Here is a 17,199-nt window from a genome sequence, read left to right as displayed (position 1 = left end):
ACAGATGGAGTCCATTACAGAGAACCACAAACAACCAAAATGCAGAGAAAATGTGATCTTGTGGTACCCAGCCTACAACTCCTTCATTTAAGTCCTGAGGATCATAGCGGAAGAAGGGGCTAGAAAATTGTAAGAGTCAGGGGAACAGGGAGTTTGTTTTGAGATTGTATCAAGAAGTGTCAGAGAATCAGCATCCATGAAGTGACATCAATATGGCTGCCTCAGCAAAACCAAAATATGGATGATACCATTAGACACGCTAACATGGAAGGAGAAAACTTCATGGGGTCCCAAGCCTAGACAAAGAACTAGAGGCAACAAGAAAAGCTGAAAGCAGAAGAAATAGTCTTTCCCAGGGATGATGCCCCGACACACACACACACACACACACACACACACACACACACACACACAAACACTGGTTATCTAATACCAAATGTTCAACCCTGAAGTCATATACCTACAAGAAATTTTACATAGACTGAGAAAATTTTATTTATATACTTAGGAGTATATATATTAGGAATACATACATGTACATATATATTTTTTTACTTATATATCAACAATTAAAGAAAAAGTGGCCATGAATTTAAGAGGGAGGCAGAGAAATTGAGGGTTAGGAAGGAGGGAAGGGAAGTGGGAAAATGAAACCGTTATATAACTACATTTTAATTTAAAACATTTTAAAAGACATAAATGAATTTAATTCTTGAGAGAAGGTAAAATAGTGCACATGATTGTAAGAAAATACAGAAGATTCATTAAACCAGTCTGAACTGTGCATTAAAAAGGATGAACTACATTTGTTTGCTCAGTTTCTGCCAGCATCTACCTTTACTTGCATTCTCCATGCTCTAGATAAAGATATCCCACAGGTGAGGTAGAACATACTGGCAATCCTGGCTCTTGAGAAGCAGAAGCAGGAGAATCTCAAGTTTGAGGCCTGCCTGGAATGCTGAGAAGCACGATATGAAGATATGACAGACAACTGCTCACTGTGGAACCCACAGTCACTCTTCCCACAGTCAATGTGAATATCTCTGGAGGAGGAGTACTGGACACAGGAAGTCTCCATCCCAGAATGAAACATAAATGTCCCCAAGGACTCTCAGCTAATTCTCTTTGAGAGAGAACTTGTACAAATCTGAGATTTAGGGATGTAGATAAGTCTAAACCTTCCTGCCATCCAGCTTTCTCCTGGGACATAACAGGCCCTCAAAGTATCAATTAGTATTTTACCAGCAAACCAGAACAATTCCAGTGAGTTTTTTCTCTTGTGAAGTTTCTCCTGTTCTTAGGTACCCATCACCCTTTTCTCTTTTGTTCATGACCCCATCTCCTGCTACTCCACAATCAAATAGGATGACAGCATCTGGCTCAATCTTCCCTTTATCTCAGCTCCTCTTCATGTTAGGAAACATCAACATTTATGTGAAACATCCACAGAAAATAAGGTATAATTCTTGACTTCCTCACCCCTCATGGCATACACTCCATTCTCCTTTGGCCATACTTTCTCATTACCTCCTTTTCTTAGATTAACTTTAAAAAAAAAAAAAACTGTTAGTCTCAAGTAGATCATTCACTTCTCTATACTTTCATTTGTTTATAAATATCCCCTCTCTAAGATTATTTATAATCTTTAATACTCCACCTTGTCCTAATATATCCAACCTTTTATTCTTTAGACTTAGTAGTTGACCATACCTCTTTTTTGATAGTAGAATGGAGGCTACTCATCATGAAATCCATCATATGCACCCACACCCACACTTAAACTTATTTCCTTCATCACTTATGTTTATTCTTCCCTTTGGTCCCACAGGATGTGGTTTTCTGAGTAAACTATAACTAAAACCCCTTTTTCCCTTCTTCCTTTCCAATTCACATTTCCTAAGAAAATTATTTATTCATCTTCCATTCACCCATGCACCCCCTAATCCAATTATAACCTGGCTCTCATCTATATCACATTATCAGAACTGCTTTTTTTAAAGTTGTAAATGACATCTTCATTTCTTCCCCACAGCACTGAAAACAAATCTAGCCACTGTGGTCTTGGAACCCCTGTATCATTTTATATTATCAGCTACTTCTGCTTTAATCTCTGCTTACTTCACTAGATAGCAACGCATTTTCCTCAACATCCTCCTCTGATCAATCCCCTCCCTGTCTCCATGGTGGGTTCCTCTTCCTGCTTCGAATCCTTCCCAATTATTCTGCCCATAATTTACTCACTCCCCATGTTATCCCTAGGAACTCTTTTCTCTTAAGCTTTCAAATAGTGTCAGAATGATTCTCACATTCTCTGTTTAGCCACTCATGCATTTTCCTCCAAGGTTATAGCAAGGTATCCCTCTAGCAAGCAGGTATCTAGACTTAGTTTACCCACAGACATCTTGGAAGCAACATGTCAATGTGGAAAGTAGCCCTTTGAGAGTGAAAAAGAAACAAATGTATCTGAAATAGTGGAGCATCTAGCAAATCTAAGGATGGTTTTTCTCTGTGTGTAGATTGCCTGCCAGAAGGTTACATTTTTGGTTATATACAAAAGACACGGGTAATCTGGTTTAAGAGAACCTCAAAATTCTTGCCATACTCTCAGTGTCAGATAATTTATATATATATATTATAAAATTTACAATTTATATGAGTATGAGCGAGAGCACTGTGCCATATGCTGATACAGAGACAGGCAGAGGCCAAAGGAAAAGCAAAAAATGAAAACATACTAACACACACACACACACACACACACACACACACACACACACACACACACACACACCAAAAAAACAAAAAACAGAGAGCACTGGGAAGGTCACTGGTAGGATTTGCCATTCCACAAGACAAAAGAATCTTGGGTCACTTGCCATATAGATACTGGGAAAGGCTTGTGTTTCCTCAGCATCCAACATCAGTAGGCATAGCAAGCCATTTTTTAAAAGACTGCTGCCTAGCCACCTTCGAGACAGCTCTAGAGGCAAAGATTCTTGCCTGCAGGTCCCATTCTGAGAAGCCATTGCAAGTTAGGGAACTGACCTCTGAATTCATAAAGAGCACTTCTAACAAAAAGTGCAAAACCCTGAGTCAGAACAACACATTCCACACAGCGGAAAGCTTTGACCCATAGACCCAAGGAGTCCCATTTACTCGAAGAGGGAGGGATAAGCAGTGACAAGTGCTTAAACACACCAGTGCAGTTACTGACCTCCTTTTCCAGTACCTAGAGGCAAAAGTCACAGCCCAGCCCATGAACTACACCCTGTGGTTGTAGGACAAAGCACCAAAGATCAACACAAAATATCCACTCTCCTTGGAAGACAATCTGAACTCAAACACACACAATTGACCACACAGGTAGTGTGCACCTGTGCATATGTGAATCTACACATATATCTATATAGATAGTCTGTGTCTGCTCATGCTAGCAAGATTGTCATGTAGAGACAGTCTGGATTTTCACACACACAGTGACCAACTAGAGACATCTCTACACCTATTGCACAAATGAGGTGGTGTGGGTATGAAATGCCTCCACTGGGACGTGTGTTTGGGGACTTGGGACCCAGCTGGTGGCACTGTTTTGGAAAGTTGTAGAACCTTTAGTAGGTGGAGTCTTGAAAGAATTAGATCACTGGGGATGGGAATTCAAGTTTTTTTAGCTCAGCCCCACTTCTTTTTTGCTCTCTGCTTGCAGATTTCTGATGCACTATGACTCTCAAGCCCCTGCTCCCTCCACCACGCTTTCCTGCTGAAACTGTAAATAAGAGCAAGCTCTCTCTTAAATCGCTTCTTGTTGCAGGCCTGATCACAGCAATGAGAGAAGTAACTAATATAACACACGAGAAACATCATGGAGACATTCCGGTACTGTGCACGTGTGAGAGATGGCCATCCAACTTTTACCCACTCATATACAAATAATCGCATGCAGATATCTACACTTGTGCACACGTGAGTGACATCACAGAGACACTCTGCACTTGTAACTGTGCAAGTGACCACACAGAGGCAGGCTATTTTTTTCTGCGCACATTGAAATGACATTAGAGACCATTCGAACTTGTGTATGCATGAGTGAGTACTAGAGACAGTCTGTGCCAATGCACACAGGAAAGTCTTCAGCTTTATACACTCAAGGACCTGCATAGAAACAGCAGTCTGTACCTACACACAAATGAGACACTGCCACAGAGACAGTCTGTATTTATATACATGTAAGTGGCTGCATAAAGACAGCCTATACCTATTAACACTGGAGTGACCTCATAGAGGCCATCTGTCCCTGTGTGCATGTAAATGACCTCACTGATGTCTGGGTACACACCAGCAACCATTTAGAGACAGTCTGTCCCTGTGAATACGCTAATGACCTCATAGAGACAGTCTATACATATGCACAGGTAAGTGACATCCAGACAATCTGCATTTTCACATTTGCTAGTGAGCTCATAGATGTAGTCTGCACTAGCAAACTCAACAGGTAGCTGTCAAAGGATAAAATAAAAATAGCCAGTAAACATAAAAATACTCAATGTATTTAATGAGAAGTGAAATAAAAATTAAAACATTGAAGGCTGGGAAGTTGCTCAGTCAGTAAAGTGCTTGCCTCAAATCATAGGGACCTGAGTTCAATTTCCAGAACTCAGATGGAATGAAGCTGGTATAGTAGTATATTTTTGAAATCCTAGCACTCGATAGGCAGAAACAGGGGTTTCTTGGCCAGTCAGCCATGCCTACAGGAGATAAATAAACTCCTCCTAGAAGCCATGGGTGCCCAATAAAAAGCCCAGTACCAAGTGTGACATATCCCACCTCCAGTTCTCGGTAAGGGTCTCCCAGAGACCCTCAAAGCAATACCAGTTATTACCACTGCTCTTGGTTGCTGCTATAACTTGTTGATAAGATACCACATAATATGTCATACTCCTTCCCCATCCCCAAAGGCCCAGAGAATATTAAATAGTAGTAGGCAGAAATACCGTAAATTTAGAGGTCAGGAAGGAACAGGACAAAATGCATTTGCAACTTGGTAATGCCATATTTTGGTTGATATTCCTGGGAAGCCTACCTTTTTCTGAAGGAAAATGGAACAGGAGTGGATCTGAGGGAAAGGCGGGGTGGAGGGTGCACTGAGAGGAAAGGAGAGAGAGGAAACTGTGGTTGGGGTATAACATGAAAAATAAATAAACAAACAAATAAATACATACATACATACATAAACACATAAATAAATAAATTGTGTGCATGCATAAAATTCTCAAAAGAGTAGTAAAAATAATTAAAATATAAGAAATAATAAAGTGGTATAATAACTTGATTCCTGTTTACCTCCCTAAATAGAAAGATCTGGTAACATGGGATGATTTCATTTCTCTTATGGAAGAAACTGACAATATTTACAATAGCCAAAGCTTATAAAACTAAACTCGATTTCTAGTACAATACATTTCCAACAAGGAGGTATGATTCCAGTGCCTAGAATGCTACAAGATAAAGTAGTTCCATGAGAGTGGCATGTACCCAAGGAATGCTCAATCATACCACAAAGATACATACATGCTCAGCTAAGTTCATAGCAGCACTATTTGTAATAGGCAGAACCTGGAAACAACGTAGATGCCCATCAAGTGAAGAATGGATTAAGAAAATGTGGTTCATATACACATTGGAGTACTACTCAGCAGAGAAAAACAATGACAGCATAAAATTTGGAGGCAAATGGATGGAACTAGAAAAGATCATCCTGAGTGAGGTAACCCAAACCCAGAAGGACAAACATGGTATGTACTCACTCTAAGTGGATTCTAGATATAAAGCAAAGAACAATCAGACTGCAACCCACAGAACCAGGGTGGCTATATAGCAGGGGGCACCCTAGGGTGACTGTGGCTTATAATAAGTTTTGGTTTTACTCAATTACCAGGCAAGCCTCAATGAAACATTTCACAATTAGGATAAGAATTTATACTGTATCAAGCTGATAATAGAAAAATTAATTTTAAAAAGTCAAAAAAAAAGAGAGTGGAAGGGCAAATCTTAGAAATCAATTTATTCCTAGATCATCCTCACAAAGCTAGAAAGGACATTAAAATACCAAAAGAAAAATAAAGAGTCAAGTGTTAGGAGGGAACTCTTAGACTAAATTTAATGAGAACTACATATAGACTTTGGAAAGGAAGAGCTCATAAAACTATAAAAGAAAATAAGGTAAAAAATAAAGCCAAGAACTAGTATAAACATGAAAAATATGCAGAGTAATAAATTTTAAATTTTAAATTTTTCATTTCTCAGACTATTAATTAAAAATGCAAAAATTACAACGAGAAGGCTAAAACATGGAAGAAAACCCTGAACTCTTGGAAGTATGCTTTGTTACCAACATGAACAGTTATTGAAGTATATTAAAAATCCATTAATCTGACATCCATGTATTTTCTTCTAACAATAACAATAATATCAATTAATTTGGTCCCAAGTATATGCAACATACTCCTACATAATTTCTCATGTAAAGCTCACAATTACTTTATGAGGTCAGCAAAATCATTTCACTTAACAGATAAGAAATATATTAAGTTAATGTTACCCAAAACTACACATTTGAAAGAAAATTTTAAATGAGAATGTGTCTTACTATAAAACATGCTTTCTTCTGTTCTTTAAATTGCTTTTATTATTATCTATGAGTCACTTGCTCTGCTAGGTCCTGATGATGAAATCTATAATACATTATAATATAATTTGTAAAGTGTATATTATACTTTCAAGAAGCTTATTATACTAAGACAAGCATGTAAACAAATCAGCAAAATGCACAGGAATTGAACCATACTCAGTATGCACACACAATTCCATGCAGGAATGGAAGATAAAGCAAACTTTGCTTGGAGAGTGGGACATCAGTAGAATCATAGAAGGTGTTCCATGTTACAAATCAGTTTGTGCTTGTCTCTGTCAATCTACTCCTAGTGTGTCCTACTGTTCTGTAGAACATAAACAATACATTTTGTACTTGTCTGTTTTGCTCTTATGAAGGGATGTCAGTGTGGTACAGATTCCACCAATCAGCATGTTGGTTGTTAGAGCTGGAAAGAAAGCAAAAGATGAAGACCTTATTTTGACTCTCTCTGCCTGCAAATATTCAAAACAACCATGTTCTGGCATCTTCTACTAATAGCATGGTACCTGAGATGCAAGTTGTAAGACAAATACTCTTTACTGCATAGATCTAGCAGACATAGCATGACTTGCTGATGTCAGGAGTGACTTCCTAAGTTTTTTTTTTTTACAGTCGCTGGAGAGTGTGTCCTTGGAACAAGTACTGAAGCAGATATCCAGGATGCCCCTCCTCCCTCTCTGTGTCAGGAGCAGCAGCTCTGTGCACAGACCAGTTCCCACAGATCCCAAAGCATTGATATGCCTGATGCCAAGCCTTAAGTCCAACACCCCATGCTTTTCAAAAATATCTTAAGTGACTCCATTTTTCTGTTTAAGTCCTTGTTGATGTTGCTGCTGCTGCTGCTGCTGCTGAAATAGTTTCAATGTTTTCTCTTTTCTGTAATCTTCACTAACTCAGAGATGATATTCCAGCTAATTTGCTCTCAAGGTAGAAAAGTCAGAGGAGACATATTCAGGTCCCATGGTCACATGACAAAAGGAAATTAGAAGTTCTAGTTAGTTCAAGAAATAGTACAAGCCCTAAATTTTGATGAGTTAGTTTACAGAATCATGAAAAATTGTTCCCTAACATCCAAAAGGACCAGCTATATTGCCTATGTAATCAACATTACCCTTTGATGCTGATGGAGTAGAAGATTGCAAAATATTTCAGCTTCCAGTTGCCAGAAAAGGAAAGACTTAGATATTACTAATAGGAGAAGAAAATGTCAGTTTTGAGAAATGTTTTCATAATATTGTTAAATATATGTGTTTCCTTACACAAGAGAAAAGTGATTCCTGGGATCAACATACCTACACTGGACAGGACAACAATACTTCACGTTTCTTTCATTCCTTGGTTGTTTTGGTTTTTGTTGGATTTCTGAAGCAAGCAAATTCTTCAGGGGATTTTAGATCTTAGGTCAAGAGGGCATTGTGATGGCTAATTTAATAACAATTTGATACAAATTAGAAGAGGGAATCTCAACTGAGAAAATACTCCTACCACATTGGCCTATGGGAAAGCCTATGGTGATATTGTGTTCCCCAATATATTGTGTACTCCAATAAACTTATCTGGGGTCAAAGAACAGAACAGCCACTAGATATAGAGGTCAGAAAATGGTGGTACACATGCCTTTAATCCTAGCATTCTGGAGGCAGAGATCCATCCGGATCTCTGTGAGTTCAAAGCCACATTGGCAATAGCCAGGCATGGTGACACATGCCTTTAATCCCAGGAAGTAATGACAGGAAGCAGAAAAGTATATAAGGTGTGAGGACCAGAAACTAGAGCTGGTTAAGCTTTTAGGCTTTTAGCAGCATTTCAGCTGAGATCCATTTGGATGAGGACACAGAGGCTTCCAGTTTAAGGATATAGGATCAGCTGAGAAGTTGGCGAGGTGATGTCAGCTGTGGTTTGTGTACTGTCTCTCTGATCTTTGAGCATTCACCCCAATACCTGGCTCCAGATTTGTTTTAATAAGCCCTTTTAAGATTCGTGCTACAAAAGCCTGTGTTACATTTTCTCAATTCATTACTGATATGTGAGGGCCCAGCACAGTGAGCAGTACCATCACTGGACTGATGGTCTTGGGTGCTAGTAAGAAGCAGGCTGAGCAACCATGGAGTGCAAGCCATTAAGCAGCACTCCATCTTGGCTTCTGCTTCAGTTCCTGCCTCCAGGTTCCTCTCTGACTTCCAAGACTATGATGTGGAAGTGTAAGGAAATAAGTATTTTCTGTCCCAAGTTGCTTTTTGTCACCATGGATCTTTTGTTGTTGTTTTTTGTTTTGGTTTGGTTTGGCTTTGGTTTTGGTTGGTTGGTTGGTTGGTTGGTTGGTTGGTTGGTTGGTTTTTAGAAACAGAGTTCAGGGTTTCTCTGTGGAAGAGCTCTGGCTATCCTAAAAATCACTCTGTAGCCCAGGCTGGCCTCAAACTCACAGAGACACACCCACCTCTGCCTCCAGAGTGCTGGGATTAAAGGTATGTTCCACCACTGCGTGGCTCTTATCACCATGTTTATCACAGCTATAGAAACCCTAACTAAGACAGGATTTAATAAATGTCTCATGATACCTACATAAAATTAAAGGAAACTGTGGATAATTATAGATTTATAACCACTTGTACCAAATATTCGGACAACCCTATGAGGAGACAGTTTCCTTTTCCCCAAAGAATACAGCAGCTACATATCATCTAAGAAGCTTAAAATAGCCCTCACTGAACAATAAATATGATGTCATTATTTGGAAGTGGACTTCCTAGATACCAGAACTGTGAAAAATAATTTTCTCTATAGTCTTTTTAAAAATTACTCAGCCCTGGCATTTCCTTTAGCAGCACAAATGAATTATTTGTACAATGTAATTGCATTTAAATAAAAGTGCACATACATGCTAATATAGATAATGCATTTCTAGAAGAAAATAAAATACATGGTAGGATTTGAAGTAATATTCTTTGCACATTTGTGTATTTTATTTTTTTAATGTTAAGCAGTTGTCTAAATGCATGTCTAATACCAATAACATGAGGTAATAAAAATAAATACAATATTGTATGTATGTGGTGTGTGTGTGTGTGTGTGTGTGTGTGTGTGTGTGTGTGTGTGTATACGCTGGTTATGTCTGTGTATGTGCACATATGCTGGTGCATTTATGTGTTGGATATGTGTACATTCTTTTATTACCTTGTTAGAGCTCTCAGAAAGCAAGCATCAAGCTTTTCTCAATGAAACAATTGAGAAAATTATTTTCAATAGTAGGCAATGGTATGTAAATACTAGTTGATAGCATTAATGGTATTTTCCTCAAAATGGAAAGTAGAGAAAGTTCTATCCCTTCTCCCACTCCCAAGTTCACAGCTATTATCCAGCTGTAAAATAGCCTCAAAATCACAGGGTTCAGTTAAATTTCAGAAAGTTTGAACTTTCAGAGTAATCTGGTAGGAAGCAAGGGATAAGTAAATGCAAAGATACTTCCCATTCTGTCTTTGACAACTGTTTCTGTGGTGACTAAAGGCAGAAACACTCTACACTGATAAACTTTTGGGTCTGGACAGGAATGGGCAGTGTAATTCCACAGACCTTATGCTGGATTTAAAAATATGAAGCTTTCCCCAGGAGAAACAGTCCTTGTGGGTAACTGGATCGGGCACAATGCATTCCAGATAATGATGAAAACCCATGCAGTCATTTGGTATTTTAGTCATTTTCTGTGTCATTTTTTTCCTCCTCCTAAAGTTCTTTCCTGTGTAGCACATCTGAAATGTGTTTTTCAAATTCTATTTCCTAGCAAATCATTATTCTATAAGTACGCCACACACACCCTTACATACAGACACATATATGCTTCCTGGGAGTCAAATCTTTTTTAGAATATACATGTCAAATTAAACTCTCAAGTTGCAGAAACAAATGGGCTCCATGAGAAAACCAATGACCAAAATTAATTTACACATTAACTTGATATATCAGGCAACATGCTCATTAATTCAGAAGGAATTTATTGAACTACTAAATATGAGGTGTTATGCTCACTGAACAAGTCAGCATATCTACCTTCATAGATTGGGTCCTGATAGCAAAGCCTCCAAGGAAAGGGGTTTAGCAGGTGCTATGGTAGGAAAAGTAACCAATACTTGTAGGATGCCAAGAGCAGGATCATCTAAACAAGGTTTGGGGAGTTAGCAAGGCCTTCCCAGAATTAACATCTACATGAAGACCTGGCAGATGAAAAAGAGTGTCTTAGAGTAGGGCATGCCAAGGGAAGAAGTGGTGGCCAATGTATGAAGACCTGGGGAATGGAGAGGAATTAGCTGGTAAGAGTTGTGAGGAACTGGAAAGACTGGTGCTAAAATGACTGACAGCACTCACATCATGGAGGTCTTGCACATCATGTTACAGCGTTTATTACTTTGGGTGTCTGGAGAGCTGACTTAATGGTTAAGAGTACCGTCTGCTCTTCCAGAGGACCTGGGTTCAATTCCCAGCACCCACATGGCAGCTCACACCTCTCTATAACTCCAGTTCCAGGGCTTCTAACACCCTCACACAGACATACATGCAGGGAAAACACCAGTGAACACAAAATAGGATTGAGATTGCCTTTTAGAAAGACCACCATTGAGAAAAATATAGAGGATGAGTTCAAAGATACAAAACATGAAGCAATGTAGATGATGAAAAAGTTGTGGTTGTTTTTGAAGTGTATTAACAAAACAGAACCGATAGAAATTGGTAATTGATTAGGTGAGGCAAAGTGAGAAAGTGAGATTCATAATGATTCCCTAAGGTGGTTGTGGTGGCACTACATGCCAGTGCTCAGGAATCTAAGTCAAGAACATCCAAGTTCTTGGCTAGTCCCAACTACACAGTGAGACTTAGTTAAAAAAAATTTCTCCCCAAGTTTATATGTGAATAGCTCTGTCATACAGAAGCTTCAAATTTAGAGACAGTTTGAGGACCCTGAGATGATCAAATTAGAAATCTGTAATATATATATAGATAGATAGATAGATAGATAGATAGATAGAAAGATAGATATAGATATAGAATATGGCTCTGAATGTCTAAATTATTCATAAATTTAGAGAACATTAAAAATTAAATCATAATGAAAGGTATGAAATGAATGAAGTAGTCATCATTGCCTTCCTAATGGCTAGATACTCAGTACAATACATGTTTAGGAAATTGGGAGAGGCAGAGACTGAGACAGAGAGAGACAAAAAGGAGAGAGATCAATTTTAAAAAAATTCTCTGAATCATGAAATCTGAAAATCAATAAAAAAGCAGAAGCAATGTTAATTTTTCTGTGTTTAAAATGTCATGTTAACCTTTGAATTACAACATGATGGAACACAGAAGGGAAATCTTTTAAAAAATTTAAAAGACCTTAGTCTGGCTGAAAGAAAGGTACACAGGATGAGCAAAGAAGGCATAGGATGATTGCTGTAGACTAGTGAATTTTTGAGACTAGGGAGAAGTTGGCAGAGAGGCCTGAGGCTGAGCAAAGAGGAGGCAGGAAGGCATCCAGCAGTGCTGGCTTCTTCAGTGTGGAGGGAGAAGATCATTCCAAATGTTCTTGGCAGTTGCCATAAAAGAAGAACAGAAAAGTGTCTATCAGGAGGAGAAATAAGGAGAAGATTGGTAATGTTGACAAAAGTAATTTCAGAACAATTGAGACAAAACCCAGAGTGTGGTTGGTTAGAGAGTGGTGGGGGAGGGGACATGCTGAAGGAAGTGGCTGGCACAGATGAGAATCTGGACCATGAAGGAAGATGCTGAGGAGGGAAGGGAGAGCTAAACCAGGAAAGAGGGGAGGATGGAAAGTTACTATCACAGACTTAGGCATGACGACATTGCTTGGAGAGAAAGAAGCCAGAAAGCCTGAAGATGAGGAACACCCAAAGAACAGAGATAATTGAGATGTGACACAGAAGCCAGGAAGTGAGACCCACCCAGAGGCCCCCATCCCCAGTTCCTCTGAGTGCCAATGGCTAACAGTTGAACTGTGTTTGGAGAATTCCCTGAGCTGCAACTGGATCACAGGAGATGTTTGCCTCCTCCCAGAAGCAGCTTATAGCCAATGAGTCACTAACAGAAGGGTACAAAAAGCCAATCTCTTTGCCCTAGACTTAGGCTCAATCCATGGTGCAATTCATGCTTCCGAACTCCCAGAGACTGGCAAGGTTAGATCCCAAGTGAAATTGCATCCTTGCTTGAGCTCTTGCCATGACTTATCCCATTGCCTTCACTATGTGGTAAAAAGAACCCCTCAGTAAATCATATGAGTCGAAAGCCCTGACTCAGGCTCCACACGTTGGACACAGAAGAACACGTGTCATGCCCATGCGCTAGAGGAAGGGGAGAAGGGAGGATGGATGGAGATGGTTTTGAGAGCCTATGGTATTATAGAACAAATGCCCCCTCCTCTGGTTTAGGCTGCATCCTTAATGGAGTAGAAGGTGAGCAATCTCCTATGGGTGAGGAGTAAGGTGAGAGGCATAGAGATCTCAGTTTTAAAAGGTGTGAAACACTGTTACAGGAGAATAAGGCAGAGGAAATAGCTTACAGAGGATACAAGAGGATTAACTGGCTAAGAGCAAAGGGGATTCGTGAATTAATAGCTCCATGCTCACATAGTCGTTTATAACTTCTGCTTGAAAGCAGCTGAGAACTCAGATCATTAATGGCTATACCACTCTGAGACACTCATTGCCACTGAGCCCTGTTATGATTCAAATTTAAAATATCCTCAGTGGGCTCATGGGTTGAACACTCAGCCCCCAGCTTGTAGAACTCTTTGGAATCTTTAGGAGATGGGGTCTGACTGGCAAAAATAGGTCGCTAAGGGAAGGCCTTTAAAGGATATGCCAGTCTTTGTCTGCTCTCCTTGTCCAAATCATATGAATAGCCACTGCCTTGTGTCCCTGCTGCCATGGAGAGAGCTATTCACTCACACCCTCCCCACCACAGTGGTCTGAAATCTCACTGAGACTGTGAGCAAAATTACTCCCATGAAGACCCACCCCACCATTACCCCCACAATGACTCACCCCACCATTATTCTCATGAAGTCCCGCCCCACCATTACTCCCATGAGGACTCACCCCATTACTCTTCATGAAGACCCACCCCACTAATACTCCCACTAAGACTCACCCCACCATTACGCTCATGAAGACAGTCCACCTTTACTGTATATCTAATTCCAAGCCCTTGAAGAGAATGGTCCTAAACTCATTTCTTCCTTCCTGTTCTACAGTTAAATCACCAAATCCATTAAGTTCTATACTCTGAACAAATCTAGAATTTCTACTCCCAGCCATATGCTCTATTGTTTCAAACTATCACACCTACTTCCACAACTTTGTTGTTGGCCCATTTCTAGCCTTTGCCGATTCTCTTCTATTTCCCTCATGGAAATATAATCAACTCATTTTTATTCAATATATGTTCAATAGTATTTGGGACAAAATCAAATGACTTAAAATGTCAGAGCCTTGCAATTTCTGAGCCCATGCTAATGTTTAAATTCATCCCTGGTCATTATTCCTTCTATGCCTCATACTATACCTCAATTCTTTTTTTGTTTGTTTGTTTTTTGAGACAGAGTTTCTCTGTGTAGCTTAGCACCTGTCCTGGATCTCACCCTGTAGACCAAGCTGGCCTTGAACTCACAAAGATCTGCCTGCCTCTGCCTCCTGAGTGCTGGGATTAAAGGTGTGCACCACCACCGCCCAGCTACCTCCATTTTTATATTACAGTCACTCCCAATTCAGTACAATTGAACATATATTTCTTATTCCTAGGTTGCTGGGGGTTTGATGAGGTTTTTCTTCTATTTGTTTGTCAAAAGTTAGTGTAAGACTGGAAGGATGGATCATCAGGTAAAAGTTCTTGCTACCAATCCTAATGAGCTGAGTTCAATCCCCAGGACCTACAGACAGAAAGAGAGAACCAGTTCATACAAGTTGTCCTTTGGTGTCCATGCATATGCCATACACACACACACACACACACACACACACACACAATTAAATAATAGATAAATAAATACAGGGTTTTTTGTTTGTTTTGATTTTAGAGTTAGTACAAATGTCATCTCTTTCCAGGAAAGTCTCTTTAACATCAGCTCCAAACTCTACATCTACATTTGGTCACAGTCTCTGGTCACCACTTAGCATGCTATGCCCCTCCAGAACAGTACTTATCACACTGAATGGGTGACTCAAGACACCTTTCTCTAAACACAGCACACCTTGCCTAATTATATACTATGTGTTTCTCAATATTGAGTCCTTAAAAGGGATTATAATAGTCCCACTGCAATATGTATGGACTATAACTCAGAAAGTAGTTGTTTTACATCTATATTTGACCGCCTTTGCCAGAACAATTAGAGCAGAGATGAGAAAATGTCTATTTACGAAGATACTCATCACTCAGATACACAGGCACAAGTCCTTTTGGCTGTAAGATGAAAAACACAGAGATATGTACTCAAAGCTTGTTGGGGCTTTCTGATGGATCTTACAACTTCCCCCAGAAGTTTCTTGAACCAACAACAGACATTCATTTATCACTGTCATTAAGGGACAGAGGACCCTCCACTTCACTTTCTTCCCTACTAAGTTCTTCTAGGTCCATGGGAGTCTGTGGAGACATTTAGGACCCGTGTTACCTGGTGGCTGCCAACATTTTTATTGGCCTTTTGCACTGTCTTTTGTAAACTCCAACTCTTGCAGGGCCTGTCTACAGCCTGGGAGCCACCAGAACAACCCTATCCACCTGAAAATTATAAGTGCTGTGGTGACCAGGGAAAGAGGAGTCTGCAGTCACATACTGAGGCGCCCACCACAGCCTGCTCACTCAGTCCTGTCTCCCTGGCTTGTCTCGCCTCTGAGAGTTGAGGTCCAGAAAGCACACCTTTCAGCCATTCTTTTCTATTTCCTTTCCCAGAAGGACAGGGTCCACACTCTACTAAAATGTGTGTTTCCTCTCTTCAACCCTTTACTCTCTACTGCCCTGACTCTAGTGTTGTGAAGCCATCTGAGGATCATTTGCTGGCTGAGCGATCATACACAGACTATGGCCTTGTGATGACTCAGGCTCTTGCGGTCTCCCTGTGTTTACCATGGGTATTCGATTCCAGCTGGAGTTCCCTTTCCCCTGGAAACCCATGGCTAAGCTATTTCTCCATTTTTCTCCTTTCATGCCACATACCCTTTCACCACCAGTGTACTCTAAAAGAGGTGAAAGAGGTGTGTGTGTGTGTGTGTGTGTGTGTGTGTGTGTGTGTGTGTGTGTGTTTGTCTTGACAAGGGGAGTGAAAACTATGGTCCAAAGGCAGCCTGTGGCTACCTTTTGTACAGCCTGTAATAAAAGTGGTTTTTTTTATATTCTATAGAGTTGTAAAAAATAAAGAAGCGAAGAAAGAAAATGTTTTATGTGACCCACAAATCCATAAATCATAAATATTTATTATCTAGCCACGTGTAAAAAAAATTACAGAATTGGGCTCTACACTGAGGTATAAGTCTTTGAGCATGGATCTAGATTTAGTCAGATAAGATTCACAATCCAGCTCTGCTACTTTGAGCTCTGTGACCTAGATACATCTGTCCCACAAAATATAATGAAGTCCTGAATGATGTGAGCAAAATGGCATGTTACATAAAGCATTTGATGACACCTAAGAAAGCTAGAGTAAATGGTAGTTCTCTTTGTTAGTTTTTAATTGAGTGAGGCCTAATACATTTTTATGTGTATGTGAAAAAACACAATACTCCATAAAGTCAAGGCATTTGCAGACCAATAGGTGAGCCAAGTCTCTCAACCACCCTGTGATTGTATTTCTTGCAAGGAAAAAGAAGCAATGGCAGTGCCATAGCGGTGGTTCTTTCTATGTTAGAGGTAAGAAAATGGTCTTGTATATGGTTCCAGAACATCATGGTGAGAGGAGTAGGCAAAAGCAGTTTTCTTTTTCTTTTTTCCTTTTGTTTTGGTATTTGACACAGGGTCTCACTCTCTAACCCTGACTGGTCTAAACGTAACAGCATTCCTTCTGTCTCAGCTGGGATTAGAGGCATGAGCCACCGTGTCTGCCACAATTTTCATTCCAACATCGGAGCCATCTTTTCCCTTCTATATTCATGGTCACCACTAATCCAGACTCCATGATGGAAGCTCACCTATATTACCTACTCGCTGATGTCATCTCCATCCCTGTCACTCTAGTGCCACTGACTTGTTTATCCCTCACCAGTCTATAGCAATGATCTCCTGCCTTCTTGCCCACAACTTAATCTTCCTCAAGCTCTTAAATCTACCTGCAGAAATGATCCAGCCAAGCCTTGAATCTGACCAAGTAGGATCTTGTTTACAACCATATCACTTGTCCCTCTCTCTCTCAGGCTTCTGCTTCCAGAAACATCGAGCCATCGAGCGGTTTATAGTCATCCTCCCAAACGCAACTATGCTGGTGAGTAAAGTTATCTCTGGACTTCTTTTGTCCTTCCTCC

General features: G+C 39.9%; 1 protein-coding gene across 1 annotated transcript in view; it reads right to left on the bottom strand.

Moving 5' to 3' along the window:
- The window catches only part of Pappa2 (pappalysin 2), a 237,787-nt gene that overhangs the window by 158,274 nt on the left and 62,314 nt on the right, over nt 1-17,199 (bottom strand). The gene's annotated exons all lie outside the window — the stretch shown is intronic.

This window comes from Onychomys torridus, chromosome 11 (assembly GCF_903995425.1).
Source record: "Onychomys torridus chromosome 11, mOncTor1.1, whole genome shotgun sequence".
Lineage (NCBI taxonomy): Eukaryota > Metazoa > Chordata > Mammalia > Rodentia > Cricetidae > Onychomys > Onychomys torridus.
This window is presented reverse-complemented; position numbering and strand designations above follow the sequence as displayed.